Source organism: Myxocyprinus asiaticus, chromosome 43, assembly GCF_019703515.2.
Source record: "Myxocyprinus asiaticus isolate MX2 ecotype Aquarium Trade chromosome 43, UBuf_Myxa_2, whole genome shotgun sequence".
Classification (NCBI taxonomy): domain Eukaryota; kingdom Metazoa; phylum Chordata; class Actinopteri; order Cypriniformes; family Catostomidae; genus Myxocyprinus; species Myxocyprinus asiaticus.
Window position 1 is genome coordinate 367,271 of NC_059386.1, and position 15,397 is coordinate 382,667.

The 15,397-nt window shown below is 39.8% G+C and overlaps 1 protein-coding gene and 1 pseudogene across 2 annotated transcripts in view; both read left to right on the forward strand.

The window, feature by feature from the left end:
- Positions 1-15,397, forward strand: part of LOC127433370 (lamin-B1-like) — a 66,919-nt gene that overhangs the window by 8,074 nt on the left and 43,448 nt on the right. The gene's annotated exons all lie outside the window — the stretch shown is intronic.
- LOC127433388 (mitochondrial fission regulator 1-like) lies at positions 9,171-12,602 on the forward strand (annotated as a pseudogene).

Below are 15,397 nucleotides of genomic sequence, written 5' to 3' on the forward strand. Positions count from 1 at the left end.
TAGTACAGGAAGTCTGGAATTACTAACGACTCGTTTCAGGTGTTCAGAATCGGTTCTTTCATTTGTGAGTCAATAACTCCATTTGTCGTGCACTTTGATTTTTGAAACTTTGCAGACTTTTTTACATTCACAAATGGCTATATAACACTACATGAAAGGTAATATTTGAAAAACCATAATAGGTGCTCTTTAAAAACGTTTATGATTTACCTCGCTGGAAATATTAAATTTTCTTAAATGTACAACTTAATTCACTACATAATTGCATTTTGTTTTGCAGAACAATATATTTCTTCTACACAATCACTGCTTTTGTTCATCAGATGTACATTTTAATATTTAGTTTTCAAAAATCGCTCTGTGGGTCGAGATTAAAACTTCCAGGATCAGTGAAGACAGCGGAGGCCCTGTGTATGGTCCTACTAATGACAACAAGCATTGTGGAGCGCAAAATAAGGAGACGTGGAAGCTGCGCTTTAGGGACATTCACCAATCAAAGGGAGATCTGCTCTTCACTCCAAAAAGTGGTAACGGTAACAGCAATGCTACATAACATGTGCAGTACTTCACAACACATGGTGCGGGCGAAAGCGCCCTTAGATGTCCGAGAGGAAGAGGAGACGAGGATGTGGAGCCAGTATACTGTATGGATGATTTTCATGCACGGCAGCACGTTTACATTTTTCCTTATCTCTGATTGTAATTTTTACAGTTCTCTGCAACAATCATCCCACCACTTTGTTACCAGCTAGTCCACAGATAACTTATTTGTTTACTTATTTATCTGTTCATCCAATATTGACTAATCATTTTATGCATTCATTATTATTATTATTAGCCTTTTCGGTTAAAAAATAAATAAAATAAAATGTATGTATACTGATATAAAATTAGCATAAAGTGTAGCTATAGGGGTTTATATTGTATCGGGTGTAATTTCGAGTTTGTCCTGCAGGAGTCTGCGTAGTGTCCTTACAATGTTCTTAACTCTGTACGAGTACTGCAGAGCACTCGTTAATCTACAGGCATTTTCAAGTACTGCTTAAGTTATGATGCTTTTGGGAAACGGGCCGCAAAACTGAGATGAATCGTAAGATGGATTCTACAATCTACTTAGGCTTACGATGCTTTTGGGAAACGAGGCCCTGGGCATTGAATTCAGTCAGTCTCGCTTGAGATAAATACAGAATCTTCAAAGTCTTCTGCAGTTGATCTCGGTAATTAATTATATTTGACAACTTTGTTAGCTTTCCTAACACTATTTTGTGTATTGTTTTGTTCATTAAGGGGATAACTCATTTAGGAAAATGGCTGTTATCTTTTATGTAAACCGGTGGGATTCGCAATCAAGATATAAATGTAATTATATGCAATGGCAAAAATCCAAATATAACCATCTGCTAATAATGATTCCACTGTTACTGTTTATAGTACTTGGCAAGATATGCCACTTTAAAAAGTTAATACATAATAATGTAATCACATTACCTGTCGTTTTGGACATAGTATAGTCTCTTGCAATCTTGAGTAATGTATGGATAGCTTTTCTCTGTATGTTTAAATATTTCCTCTTGAATGAAAAAAAAATTAAAAACAGAAGGTAAAACTGTAAGCTACACAAACACTGTTACGCCATGTTTACGTTTGAGGTAGTCACGTAAAACTACCATGTAACGTTACGTCACCGTTCGGCTCAAGTCAGTGGAAAAGCTTGGGCGATTTTCGATAAGCTCTAGATTGCCTCAGCCATGAACCAGCCAAACACGGGCTCGGCACGAGAACCATCGTCGTTTCGATGGAAAAGGACTACGTGTTTCTGATTTCATTTGTCTGGACTGAAGCTGATGATTGAAATGTTTTGATTTTACATAAACCTGAAAAAGCTGATTGTATAAGGGTATTTTCACACCTGGCTCGTTTGGAGCGTTTGTTTCGGAAACTGCTGCTTTTCTTTCCTTGGTTCGTTTAGGCATATGTGAAGACTGCAATCGCACTCGGATCCACACCAAAACAATCAGTCTGAGACCATGTGAACGAGGTGGTCTCTGACCGATTGCAAACGAACTCTGGAGCGGTTCGCTTGTGGTGAAAATGCAAACAGACCCAAACAATATCCCTATAAAAACCATGAACATAACTGAGGGATCTTTGGAGAAAACATCTGTAGATAGCACTTCTCTGAAATTCATCATCAAAACGTGGATATAGCCTTTTGGCAACTATATTAGATATAACTGCATTTAAAACAGGAGGTGATTTATAATTCCTGAGGCAATTTTAGTACAGTCGTTTCTCTTTTGGATAGCGGCAGAACACAGGTAGGACTGTGTTAGCAACTTTTTGACAAATAAAAAACATCTCTACGCAGCTTTACTCTGCTCTGGGTGTGTGTAAGTGCAAGAGAAGGAGAGATCTGTGAGAACAGGCACGTTTCAATGGAGAAATAATGCAAAAGCAACTAATGACAGATAAAAATAATCATGACAGAAACTTTGTATTTGGAGCACAACCTCTAACTGGTGACGCTCATTCTCTAAAATTTGTAATGGTTGACAGGCATGTAATTTTAACCGATAAATCAATGGATGAGCTTAATCCTGGAACAGTGAACAAACGTGACCAATAAGGGGACAGCTTGCTCACATGTGACTGTTATTGACACAGTTTTGGTCCGTTTTGTGATTTTTAACATTTTTATTGATTCACAAAGAAAACGCAAAGCAAAACACATATGCAGTTGTGCTCAAAAGTTTGCATACCCTGGCAGAAATTGTGAAATTTTGGCATTGATTTTGAAAATATACTGATCATGCAAAAAAAACCTGTCTTATTTAAGGATAGTGATCACATGAAGCCATTTATTATCACATAGTTGTTTGCCACAGGTGTGGGGAAATTAACATTTAATTGCCATTTAAACCTGTGTGTGTCACCTTGTGTGTCTGTAACAAGGCCAAACATTCAAGGGTATGTAAACTTCTGATCAGGGTAATTTGGGTGATTTACTGTTATGATTTAAAAAGGAGCCAAACAACTGATGACAAATGGCTTCATATGATCACTATCCATAAGAGACATCTAAACCTCTCCCCGAGAGCCCTCCAAGAATAGCAAATACTTGCCCCATTTCCCAACAAACAAATCCAAATTATCCAGTCTACTAAATACCACTTCCTCGTATGCTGCCACCCTCCCCATCTCCGTGCACCACTCCTGAAATGGGGGTGCTCCAGCCGACTTCCATCCCCCTCAAAACAATCTGTAGTCTGGCAACATTCACACTGGTCAGGACACTATTCTTTGTTTAATCCCCACATCGATGACCTCCCCATCGCCCAAAACACAGAGTCTGGGGCAAAACGAAATCCGAGTGCCCAACACGTCACACACAAAACTCTGAACCTTCATCCAAAACCCCTGGATCTCAACACACCACCAAAAAACATGGGCCATGTCTCCATCCTCCAGTTGGCATCGCCAGCAGCTGGGTGTGCCTTTTAAGACCAAGCCTATACAATCTAGAGGTGGTCCAATAGAATTGATGTATAATCTTGAATTTCATAAGATGCACCCTTGCATCTCTAGATGCAGATTTGATAATTTTTTTTTTTTGCCTTCCCCTTTTTTCTCCCCAATTTGGAATACCCTATATGCTCTAAGTCCTCATGGTGGCGTAGTGACAAATCTCAGTTGTCTTTGTGTCTGAGACCGTCGATCCATGCATCTTATCATGTGGCTTTTTTTTTTTTTTTTTAAACATCCTAGCCCACACTCCTTCCTCCAATACCAAGTTTAAATTTTCTCCCATAATCTCTTGATAGAAGTTAAAGCTCTGTCCCCCAGACTCTGAATTAGCAGGGAGTTATTCACTGATGCCTCATGACCTTTTCCAAAAGCAGTAATCACCATTCCCAGAGGTTCTGCTGTTTTAGGGGGATGTACACTACCGTTACTCCCAAAAATAGTACAGAGCAGGTGGCACAGCTGTAAATGCCTAAAGAACTGAGATCTAGGAATCCCAAAATGTTGAACCAAACCTTCAAAAGATCTCAACACTCCGCTCTCATATAGGTCACCAAGTGTAGTAACCCCCCCACAATCCACTCTGACCAGCAGAAAGGGGACTTATCAATACATAATTTAGGGTTCAGCCATATGCTTGAGGCAACATTTAAATAAATGTCCGAATTAAACGTTCTAGTCACTTTTGTCCATACCGAGTGCAAATGCGAGATAACTGAGTGTAACTTCTGATTAGTTTTATAGAAAGATATGGAAAAATAGGGGCAAGAACTTCCTTTCAACACACAACCAGGGAGGGGCTCTCAGCCAAATGTCTGAGACCAAATGCATAATAATAAAACTAAATCTTGGGTAGACCTAGCCCACCTTTGTCAATCGTAGGCAACTTATAAATGTAATCTAGGATGCTACCATTCCAAATGAAGGATTTTGCTATACCATCAAATTGCTTGAAATAAGAGAGGGAGACATCTATAGGGAGAGACTGTAGCAGGTAGTTGAATTTTGGAATACAATTCATTTTAATAACATTAACCTTCCCAATCATAGATAAATGTAATGAAGCCCATCTACCTACATCACTCAAACCTTTTTATTAAAACATCAAAATTAACTAACTAAATCAGACAAATTTGCTGGGAATAAAATGCACAAATACTTAATGCCCTGTTTGGGCCACTGGAAGGCGCCCAGCTGGAAGGCCGTTATTGGGCAGTATGCTGTCAGAGCCAAAGCTTCGGATTTAGATCAATTGACTCTGTATCCTGAGAACTTAGAAAAGGTATTAATAATTCTGTGGAGGTAAGGCATAGATCTAATGGGGTCGGAGACGAATAATAAAATATCATTTGCATAAAGCAAAAGCTTATGTGCTATACCTCCCGCCACCACCCCTGGAAAATCATCCTCCTTTCTTATCGCAGCTGCTAATGGTTCCAAGGCAAGACAGAACAATAATGGGGAAAGAGGGCAGCCCTGCCGAGTGCCCCTATCAGAGTAAAATAATCTGAAATGAATCAGTTTGTTTGTACCGCTGCTACCGGGTGTCTATAAAGTAACTTAATCCATCCAATAAAAGTATTCCAAAATCTTAAAGAGAATCCCATTCTACCATATTAAACGCCTTTTTGGCATCAAGTGAGATGGCAGCGACCGGAGTCTGATCATTCGCCACTGACCACATGATATTGATGAGACACCTGATGTTATCAGAAGAGCTACGGTTCCAAATAAACCCCACCTGTTCTATATGTATAAAAGCTGTCATAACTTAATTGGATCGCCAGACTTTGACAATATTTTTACGTCTAGCTTGATCAGGGAAATTGGACTAACTCTTACTCACTTGGATCTCTGTCCTTTTTAAGAATCAGACTGACCCGGGCTTGTGTCATGGTTTGCGGAAGCTTCCTATTCTTTAATGATTCCATATAAACTTCTAACAAAAGTGGAGCCAGTTCTGTAGCATAAGATCTAAAAAATTCAGTTTCTAATATCTTCATCAGTGGATGAAGACGTGGAACTATAGAGATCAAGATAATTATTTAAAAGCATTATTAATATCAATGGCTGAGATAAATATTTCACCACCAGCAGATTTCACTGAGGGAATGGTAGAAAGACACTCTCTGCTTCATGTATCTAGCCAAAAGCTTCCCTGCCTTGTCCCCTGACTCAAAGTATGACTTGTCTTGCCTCAAATAGCCAAAACTCCACCTTCCACGACAAAATAGTATTATATCTGTATTTCAATCGGGTCAATTCTCTGAGGCCATCAGACAACATTCGGCGCTTCAGCTCTCGTGCTTTGGATTTTTTGATGAATGAAGCATACTGTATGATCCGGCCCCTAAGAACTGCCTTAAATGCCTCCCAAGCCATGCCCACAGAGGATACTGAGGACCAGTTGGTCTCCATATAAACATTGATTTCAGCCTTTAACATTTGTTCAAATTCAGGATTTTGCCTAAGGGATGCATTAAGGCACCAACTATATGATTTCTTTTTCACCGGATGTGGCAACACCTCAACTCACCAGGGCGTGATCTGAGACTAAAATGTTTCCAATTGAGCAAGCAACAACAGATGAAATGAGAGACTTGGATATATATATATATATATATATAAAAAAAAAAAAAATCTATTCTAGAAAAAATCTTATGGACTGATGGAAATTTTTTTTTTAGTCCCTACCAAATGTGTTCAAAAGTCTCCAAATATCTGTAAGACCAAGATTTTTACACATCCTGTGAAGCGTCAATGTTGGTGTAGGGGGATTACACACTTAGGGTGCCCCAGTCCATTCACATTCCACGTGGAGAGAGACAATCCACTCATTGACATTTTGACACATTAGAAAAAATAGATTTTTTTTTTTTTTTTTTTTTTACACAATTATAAAGACCACATTCTAATATAAGAGCAACAATCAAACCCCAAACTTCCCCCCAAACCAAACAAAAAGAAAAACGTGTGCATTAAAGCCGCGCACGACAGTGCCAAATGGCGTCCGTCCCTCTAAACTCAAACAGTCCATGTACGCCTACGAGAGCCCCCGCGAACAAACTCCAGCCAATAAGCGGAATAAACACACACAAACGTGTTGATTCATCCACTTAACTGTCTCAAAGATGTGTTCCTCCACAAAACAAGCTCCAGCCGCTAGCGGAATCAGCTCAAAAAAAGTCAAACTCACTCCAATGTCCTGCAAGAAATATTCCACAAAACCAGCTCCAGCCAACAGGAGTCATAAGCACCCAAAACGAGCAGATTCATCCACAAGCTGTCCTGAAGAAATTATACTACACAAAACAAACTCCAGCCACTAGGCGGAACCAGCACAAAACGAAACGAAAAAGGCACCCAGTGTCCTCGAATAGTCAAGAGAATGTTCAGTGAGTCGGGTCCACTAGGTGGCAAAATGTAAATTCTCTACGGCCATCCTTAGTATCTATTCTCAGTTTGGCCGGAAACACAGCAAACGCAACCTTCTGTTGATGTAAGAGTTTCTTGCATTCCCTGAATCGTTCACGTTTCTCTCATCAAATTTTGGGAACAAGAAAATGCTGTGGTTCTTCCAAGAAAATTTACCTTTACTCCTCGTGTAACAAGATCTTTATCGGATTATCTCAGAAATTTGGCCAGATTGATTGTCTCCCTCAGTCGCTCTCCGAGTTGGGACCCTGTGAGCTCACTCAATTTCCAGCTTATGGCCTGTTATGTCGGGCAGACTCTGGAAGAGCCCATCTAGGAATTTTACCATATCTCGGCCTTCCTCATGCTCAGGAATTCCAACAATTCAGACGTTGTTTCGTCGATTACGATTCTCCAAATCCTCCAGTTTTTCCTCAGACGTGTTCCAAATCTCCCTTGGTCGCTAGCAGGTAAGCAGCTAATACCCTCTCCGTTGACTCTAGATAATCGATCCATTTATCAACATCCAACATTCTTGTAACCATCTCGGAGAATTTCGTATCTATGGCGGTGATCGCTCGACGTATCACAGCAAGATCCTCCAAGTCTGAAACTACCTTCGTCAGCATTGCCGACACATTCGTCAATTCACGCCGGATTTGTTTCAGTTCACCAACCGAATTGAGTCCGGGGCTTTCAGCCTGCCGCTGAGGGGAATCCGCTTGAGCACATAAGAGTCTTTTAATGTCTCCAGAGCCCGAGGATTTTGAATTCTTTGACATTGTCTTCCTAGAACAGTTAAGAATAAGGGTGTATCGAATCTCACTGGTTTATGACACAAATCGTATTAAAACTTAGAACTTTGACAGGTGAATTTACCACTTTGACCAGTAGAATTGTTCAGCTTGTAGTTCACTAACCCGGAAGAGAATTCACCATGGGTTCCCTCTGGATTTTCCTGTGGGTTTTTATAATGGGGTTTTTGAACTTAGGAGAAAAATAAGGTCTGTGGTATACATTACTTGATATGTGGACATTTTGTTCTACATAGATTACATACTGTCATACCTCAAACGTGAATTTTGAAACTGTGTTAAATTACAAACGTACAAAAACACGGCAGCTTCAAAATTCACGTTTGAGGTATGAAAGTTGTAATTAATATGGTAGAACAAACGTCCACGTATCAAGTAATGTTTACCACGGACCTTATTTTACATGTTCAAAAACCGCATTATAAAACTCATAGGAGAATCCAGAGGGATCCCATGGTGTATTGGACTTCTTGGTTCACCTACAAATTGATGTCACTGCTGAACAGCTCTATAGCAAGTTGCTTGGTTTGGCAGTGACCTCTGTGTGGGTGGTGCTTCATACATGGCTACATTGAATATTAACAATGGACAAGGATATAATTTTAGCAGCAAGTTTCTTTTTAACAAGTAAAATATTTTTATTTTATTTATTTCTTTACGTGAGAAGCATGGCCCTGTCATTTCCATGTACGGTCTGAATCGCAGTTGTCCTTGTGTTCTACCGCCGGACAGCAATTCTGAGTAAACTTCCCATCGCTTTTAAAGGAATAGTTCACCCAAAAATGAAAATTCTCATTCACCTTACTCTGATGCCAACCTAGATGTTTATGACTGTCTTTATTCAGCAGAACACAAATTAAGTTTTTAGAAGTAAATGGAGCTCTGTCAGGTCCTTATAATTGAAGTGCATGGGTGCCAGTACTTTGATGGTCCAAAAGTAATTTAGGCAGCATAAAAGTAATCTACCTGACTCCAGTCGATCAATGAATGTCTTTTGAAGCCAATTGATGGGTTTATGTAAGAAATATGTCGATAATTAAAAAAATTTCAAGCATCGCTTTCAAATACTCACGTGAACTTGCTGACGTGCTTATGTCACACTTCGCATAAGCTGCTGACAGGAAGCGCTTTTTAAAAGTTAACGTTTTAATTATCGATTTATTTTGGGGAGGGGGGGTCGCTCAGCTAATGGCTAACATGGCTACTTATCCTTATACAAAGAGGGAAGCCTGTACAATTCACAACAACCAGGAAAATGGAGTAATCTGCACCGGTGCAAAAGAAAAAAAGAAATTTATCTAATCTGATAACAAACGGCAAAGGAACCTAGATCCCAGACGAACATGTTCAGTGTGTTGTAATTATTAAAATCACTACAACAGCATCCAAGGCACAGTGCTTTCTACACTCTAAGCAAAAATGGAAACAGAGGCTGGGGAAATTCCTATTTGGGAAAATAAACCACATGGATCAACTCGTAGTGTGGTGAGGTGAATCGGCTCTATGCTGCCTCTTAAACCTGACCCTGCACTCTGACCCCAGCTTAGCTGGGATATGTGAAAAAAATAATTTCACTGTATATGTGCAAATGTATAATGTATGATAAATATAATTATTATAAACCCTGCACCAGGGCATGTTTCCAGGAGCTCCCAGGCATCCCCCATTGCGCTCCATGGATGGGCCACTGGTGCCCACACTGGCAGATATCGCCTGGATTGCAGATGATGAGACGACGTAAGCCAGAGTCAGGAGTGACACGCCCCTTGAGGCATGAGTGGAAGCCAACACCCCTGCTGGTTATGCATAGGAACTCATCTATGCCCAACTTTAGACGAGAGGGCTGGCGGGTCGAGGCTCTGAGAAAACCAGGCATTTAAAAAAAAAATATAAACCGAACCACAACTTTACAGGATGAGCCGAGTCGACTCTGAGCCCAGATTGCCAAGATAGTCACCGCAGATTCAGATTCAAATCCCATCACGCTTGACCTGTTGTCCCCTGACGACACTAGCGTGGGCTTCTCCATGGCTCCCTTCGAGACAGCGGCTTACCAAGCCCCCACAGCCCCTCTTGTCATCGGTGATGTTACAGAGAGGTGGTATCGGAACTGGTGCCTGATCCCATGCCACCAGTCTCCATGACAGCATCTGCAACTTTTGACCTTGATCGTCCTACTATGGGCTTCCGGGAGCCAGAAGAAGACACTGTGTCTCTATCAAAGTCAACAAGCTTTGCTGATGTCATGGACGTCCTGAAAGACATGAACTGCATGAAGATGGGCAAGGACCGATATAACCATGGATGCACCTCACTGAGAGAGAGACTCTGCCTCTCTTATATCTGAAGCATTGAGGAAAATATTCATTCTGAAAGATGACATCAGCATGAGGAAATAATCTAGCAGCCTCTTCATGCCTGTGCTTTTAGCGTAATCTGAGGTAAAGAAGCACCATTGACACATTCAGTGTTGTCAGAATTTACTGCTGATTTGAAATATGTTCTTTGATCATAATCTTGACCAACTGTTTTGGAGATTTTGGTCTCTCCATTCAAGTAGATAGGAGCTGCACTTTCATGACTGGAAAAAGCTCCCTGAGAGCGTTCCAAACATGGCCGACAGTGGACTGACTTGCTAGAAAGATTTTGGTTACTCACGCGCTCATGCGGATCCAGCGCGAGCAGCAGCGATTTCCTGATTGTTTTAAACAGTTCGCCTGTTTGGATTGTTGTCATGATTTGTGAATCAGAGGTACTTTTGATCCTGAAGTTTTTGATTCTGGCTGATTAGAATACATGCTTCAGAAGATACATTAGATGAGCGCTCGATGGGAAGAAAACGCTGGATTTTTGTGAGGTTCGTGAATTACATCTGTTTAAACAAGATATCTGCATATTTGCAAACGGTATATAATAGAAGTTTTATTGATATTTGCCTTTTTATCATTAGAAAAGTGACGGGGAACTGTTGAGGAGAGACTGTTGGAATATGTGCTTTAGAGGTGAATAAATGAGCGCTCCACAGGATGCTGGATCTGCTGAAGTTGTGTGAGCTTGGTTTAAATGAGATGTCTGCATATTTGCAGATGGTGTATATGATATTACTTTTTTTTTATTGATATTTGCTGTTTTATCAATAGAAAAGTGACAGGGAACTGTTGAGGAGAGACTGTTAGAATACATGCTTTAGAGGTAAATGAACGCTCCATAGGATGCTGGATCTGCTCAGGTTTTGTGAGGTTGGTTTATTACATCTGTTTAAACGAGATGTGCATATTAGCTGACGGTACATGATATTAGTTTTTTTGATGTTTTCCTTTTTATCATTAGACAAGACAGTTAAAAGTTACAGGGAACTATTGAGGAGAGAGAGGGAGAATGAAACGGGCGAGCACTTTAACATTATGAGCTCAAACGCGTCTGCTGCGGCTCTGATATGCGGACCGTTTAAATGAGACTGTGTTGCACACCGGTCTGTGATTGAAGTAACACGATGGCATGTAACAACAAAACGAACTGTGATTGGTCGCTTACATGTCTCCGATGCTTCATATGCAAGCAGCTGATTATCGGCGCCCTCAAACAAATCGGCCAAAGGGGGAAATTTATCAGCCGACGCCAATAATTCAGAATATCGGCTGACTTATAGGCCTTGGCGATATATCGGTCGACCACTAATCTAAACTCCTTTAAAACAACATACATTTACTTGAGAAGCTTTACTGCAGAAGAAAAATCTTTATCGGAGAATGGTGAATACAATATTTAATCAGGACTCGACATTAACGACATTAAGTGTGTTTTTGAAGGGGCAAGTGAACGAGAATTTTAGTTTCCCGACCGGATAAGCAGACTAATTAAAACGTCAATAATGAAAAAATAACCGGCTATGTTTGTGATAACTTTCTAATAAGTGGCCTAAGCTAATGTTATTCCGCTGTTGAAAGGAATCCAGAGCATGTAATTTTATAATTTGCTTATCTAGTAACAGCTGTGCCCTGTTTGATTTGAGGTGGCGTATGTGTGTGTGCTGAACACGCGCATGTTCCGAAAATGTCGCACTAATGCACACATGAATGGTCAGATACATTTCAAAATTCTGACAGAATGCCCGTCTTGGTGAGGTATTCATGTAAACACAGAAAGTGATGTCTAAAGTAACGTAAACAGTGGAGAAAAAAGCGGATTTGTATTAAAATGTGGGACTTGTAAGCTAATAGACCTGCTGCTGTCTAGTGTGTCATTATAATAATCAAACAACCAGAACAAGAGAACGAGAAAACACTCACTGCTCTTTAGTAGCTTTAAAAAGTATTAATGAATTATATTCAAACAGTGAAGACCAGTAGTAGTTTTATGTTGCATTTCATTCTGAATGTTTAATTGAATACTTGAAACTGCTGTTAAAAAAGCACTGAATTTTCTTAATTTGTATTTTTTGTTTTATTTTTAATCTATTTCTTTTCATTGTTATTTTATTATGGACTGTTTACTAGGTTTGAATAATTACTTAAGAACTTGAAACCTTTCTTCAATAATTAACATATTAGTTGGTGTAATTATTGTTGAGGTATTGAAACTGGTATTGAGAATCGTCAAATTTCAATCACGACCACTGAAATGTTGGCATTGTGATAATGTATAACCTTTATTGTACATGGTAGATGTTGCTGCAATAACATGATGAAAAAGTAGATCTCATTCTATAGAAGTGTGATCACCCCTGCTGTAAATGATGTGATGGAGGCTTTTTTTTTTTTTGACTACCAGACGTAACATAAAATAATTATCATATGACAATAGTCTCCTCCCCTACCCAGTGCAGTTATTTTTTTTTTTTTTTAAAGTTCAATAAATGCCTGATGTTTCCAAAGTCAATGTGTAATTGTGATCTCAATATTGACCAAAATAATCATGATTAATGATTTTTGCCATAATCAAGCAGCCCTAATACACATCTGGGACTGCATCAGGGTAAGTGAATAATGAGAGAATTTTCATTTTTGTGTGAACTATTCCTTTAATGGAATGCAATGTGAAGGCTGTAGAAAGTAATATTTATCTTTAACAATGCTATCAAATTGAATAACAAGCATAATATGCTGCTTCAACATGGGCCGCCATCTTGATTGTTTTGGGTTGAATGGATCACATGACTGTCACATGGCAACAGATACATCATTTTTGAATGTCTCCAGTTTCCCTCTCCACACTACAACACAAAGACTGCTTATTTAAATGTATCCACTTGGCAGAGCGTTTTCAAAAAGCTCTGTTTTCACTGGACAAAAACACCCTCTCGGTGACGACAGAAGACTAAAAGGTAGCGAAATTAATGCTTTATCAAACAAACATATTAGTGTGGACGTGGCCTTATACAGCTTTATACCACTGAAGAGACCATGTGTCTCTCACAGCCTCGTATTCATTCCCATAAGAAATAATTTATGGTGCTACTGTGAACGAGGTCTATAATGCGTGTTCACGTCCTCCAGTGGATCTCCAGTCTCAACTGTGAGTGAAACGTTCCTCACATTCCTGCAGCATTCCAGGGATTGAGCGCTCGCCTCAGTGCCACTGGAAAATCACAATGCTGTGTGAGACACCCACAAGTGTTTTTATAAAGGTGCTCATCACACACATGCGTTTGGGTTCCTCTCTCACGAGGATGAGTAAACTTGTATTCTTGAAAGTGTATATTTTGTTTCATAGGCCTATTTCACTTCATTTTAATCACGTTAGCCTTTTAAAAATGCACAAATATAGTGGAGTTCAAAAGCGACAGGAAAAGGTGTGTGTGTGTGTGTGTGTGTGTGTGTGTGTGTGTGTGTGTGTGTGTGTGTGTATGAGTAAAATTTAAGCACTTTCAAAATCTGGGATTATACCATGGTCTGTTTGAATTCTCTAACTCGATGGTTCTCAACCTCTTTGACTCCAAGGCCCTAACCTGAAACTAGACGTGTCTGATTAAAATAATCATAATTTGATTCTAGACGTTTCAGAGTCTATTTATAATTTGTAAATGCATCTTAAAGTAGTTTTTGAATTTTAGTTAAGTTGGATTATTTTAATTTTAATATTTTAAATTAAGTCATCTTGAGGCCCCCTAGTGGGTCCCGGCACCCTGGTTGAGAACCACTTCTCTAACTGATTGGCTAGAATGCATATGTTTTAAAACTACGTGATGGGGGTTCTTTGCATCCATGCCGTGCAAGAAAACCATGTAACACGGGTTTTCAAAGACAGTGGGCCTCCCTTGTGACACAGCATACATGATGGTGCCCACCCACACAAACACATCTGAACAATTGTTTGACATTTATTTAATCATTTTTATATTTATTTTTTAACAAGAAAACTGCAGAAGTTATTAACTCAATTATGACGTTGAACATACAACTTTTTATCACTTTTATAATGGTGGACAAAAAATGGAACAAACAATGCTAGCTTCTAGCAAAAAAAGAACCATTTGAAATTCCAATAATGGTCCATCTCAGTCAAACCAGTCAGAAGATCTGTGTGTGTGTGTGTGTGTGTGTGTGTGTGTGTGTGTGGGATGGGCATTTTGGTCATTTTGTCTACTCGAGAACTCAAGGGGCAGTGGGATGTTCATAACGGTATATATAATAACATGTCTGAGAAACGTCTTTGGCTGCTGCATTGCATCTTGTTGTTCCAGTGTATCGTCTATTCATTATTATAGACTGTTATAAAATAAAATGTTACAAAATGTACAAAAGATTGCATAATCAAAATATAATGCATTATATTTTGTCATTAAGTGAAGGTTCGCTGCCCAACTCTATGAAAGAATGGGCACAATGTGCATCTGTCTGTTCTTCCTTCAGGTTACCGTAGTAATCTTAGTAAGTGCGCACCAGACTTTTTAATGACTGTCTGAACCGTCTATTTTCAAATCGCAGTTGGCTTAACAGGAGACGCCATAACCATTGAGTTTTTGATATGCGTGTTAAGTTCATGTTTGAAGACACTGCATTCTGTTCCTTTTAGCTGTGCTCTGTCTAGCTGTTTGTAACACTCGCCCGCTTCAACGCGTTGAGTCCACTGCCACACGCCGTGTGTGTGTGTCCAAGTGTTCGCTCCTGTGGGAAAAGCTGCGATGCTCCGTATTGTTGTTGCTGTGTTTCATTCAACTCAGAGTCGGAATTTCCACCTCTCAACTGGGAAAAGTGCAACGGAATGACACTTTATATTGGACATCTAAGAAACTTGTGCGGAAATCTTCAACTCCCATTTCGACGAGATGCAGGTGTGTTACAACACTTAGGGCAGGTAGTTTTACAGTCGGTGACAAACATTCACTTTTATTAAATAATATCCATTAACGAGTCAAAGTTCTTACATTTTAAATAAAATGTGTTTAGCAAACTGTAACTGGGTTCAGGAAAGGAGGAGGTGGGAATCGGATCAATATTCAACAAGACTTGATTAACACATCAAACTGAACTGGAACATAACACGTCGACAACACACACACACACACACACACACACACACACACACACACACAGCTCCATGTGTGTGTCTGTCTCGCTCGCTCGCTCTCTCTGTGGCATCCTCGACGACGACTTATCTCTCTCCCGCTGATTGAGCCGCAGGGCATGCACCCTCATGGCCCGGCC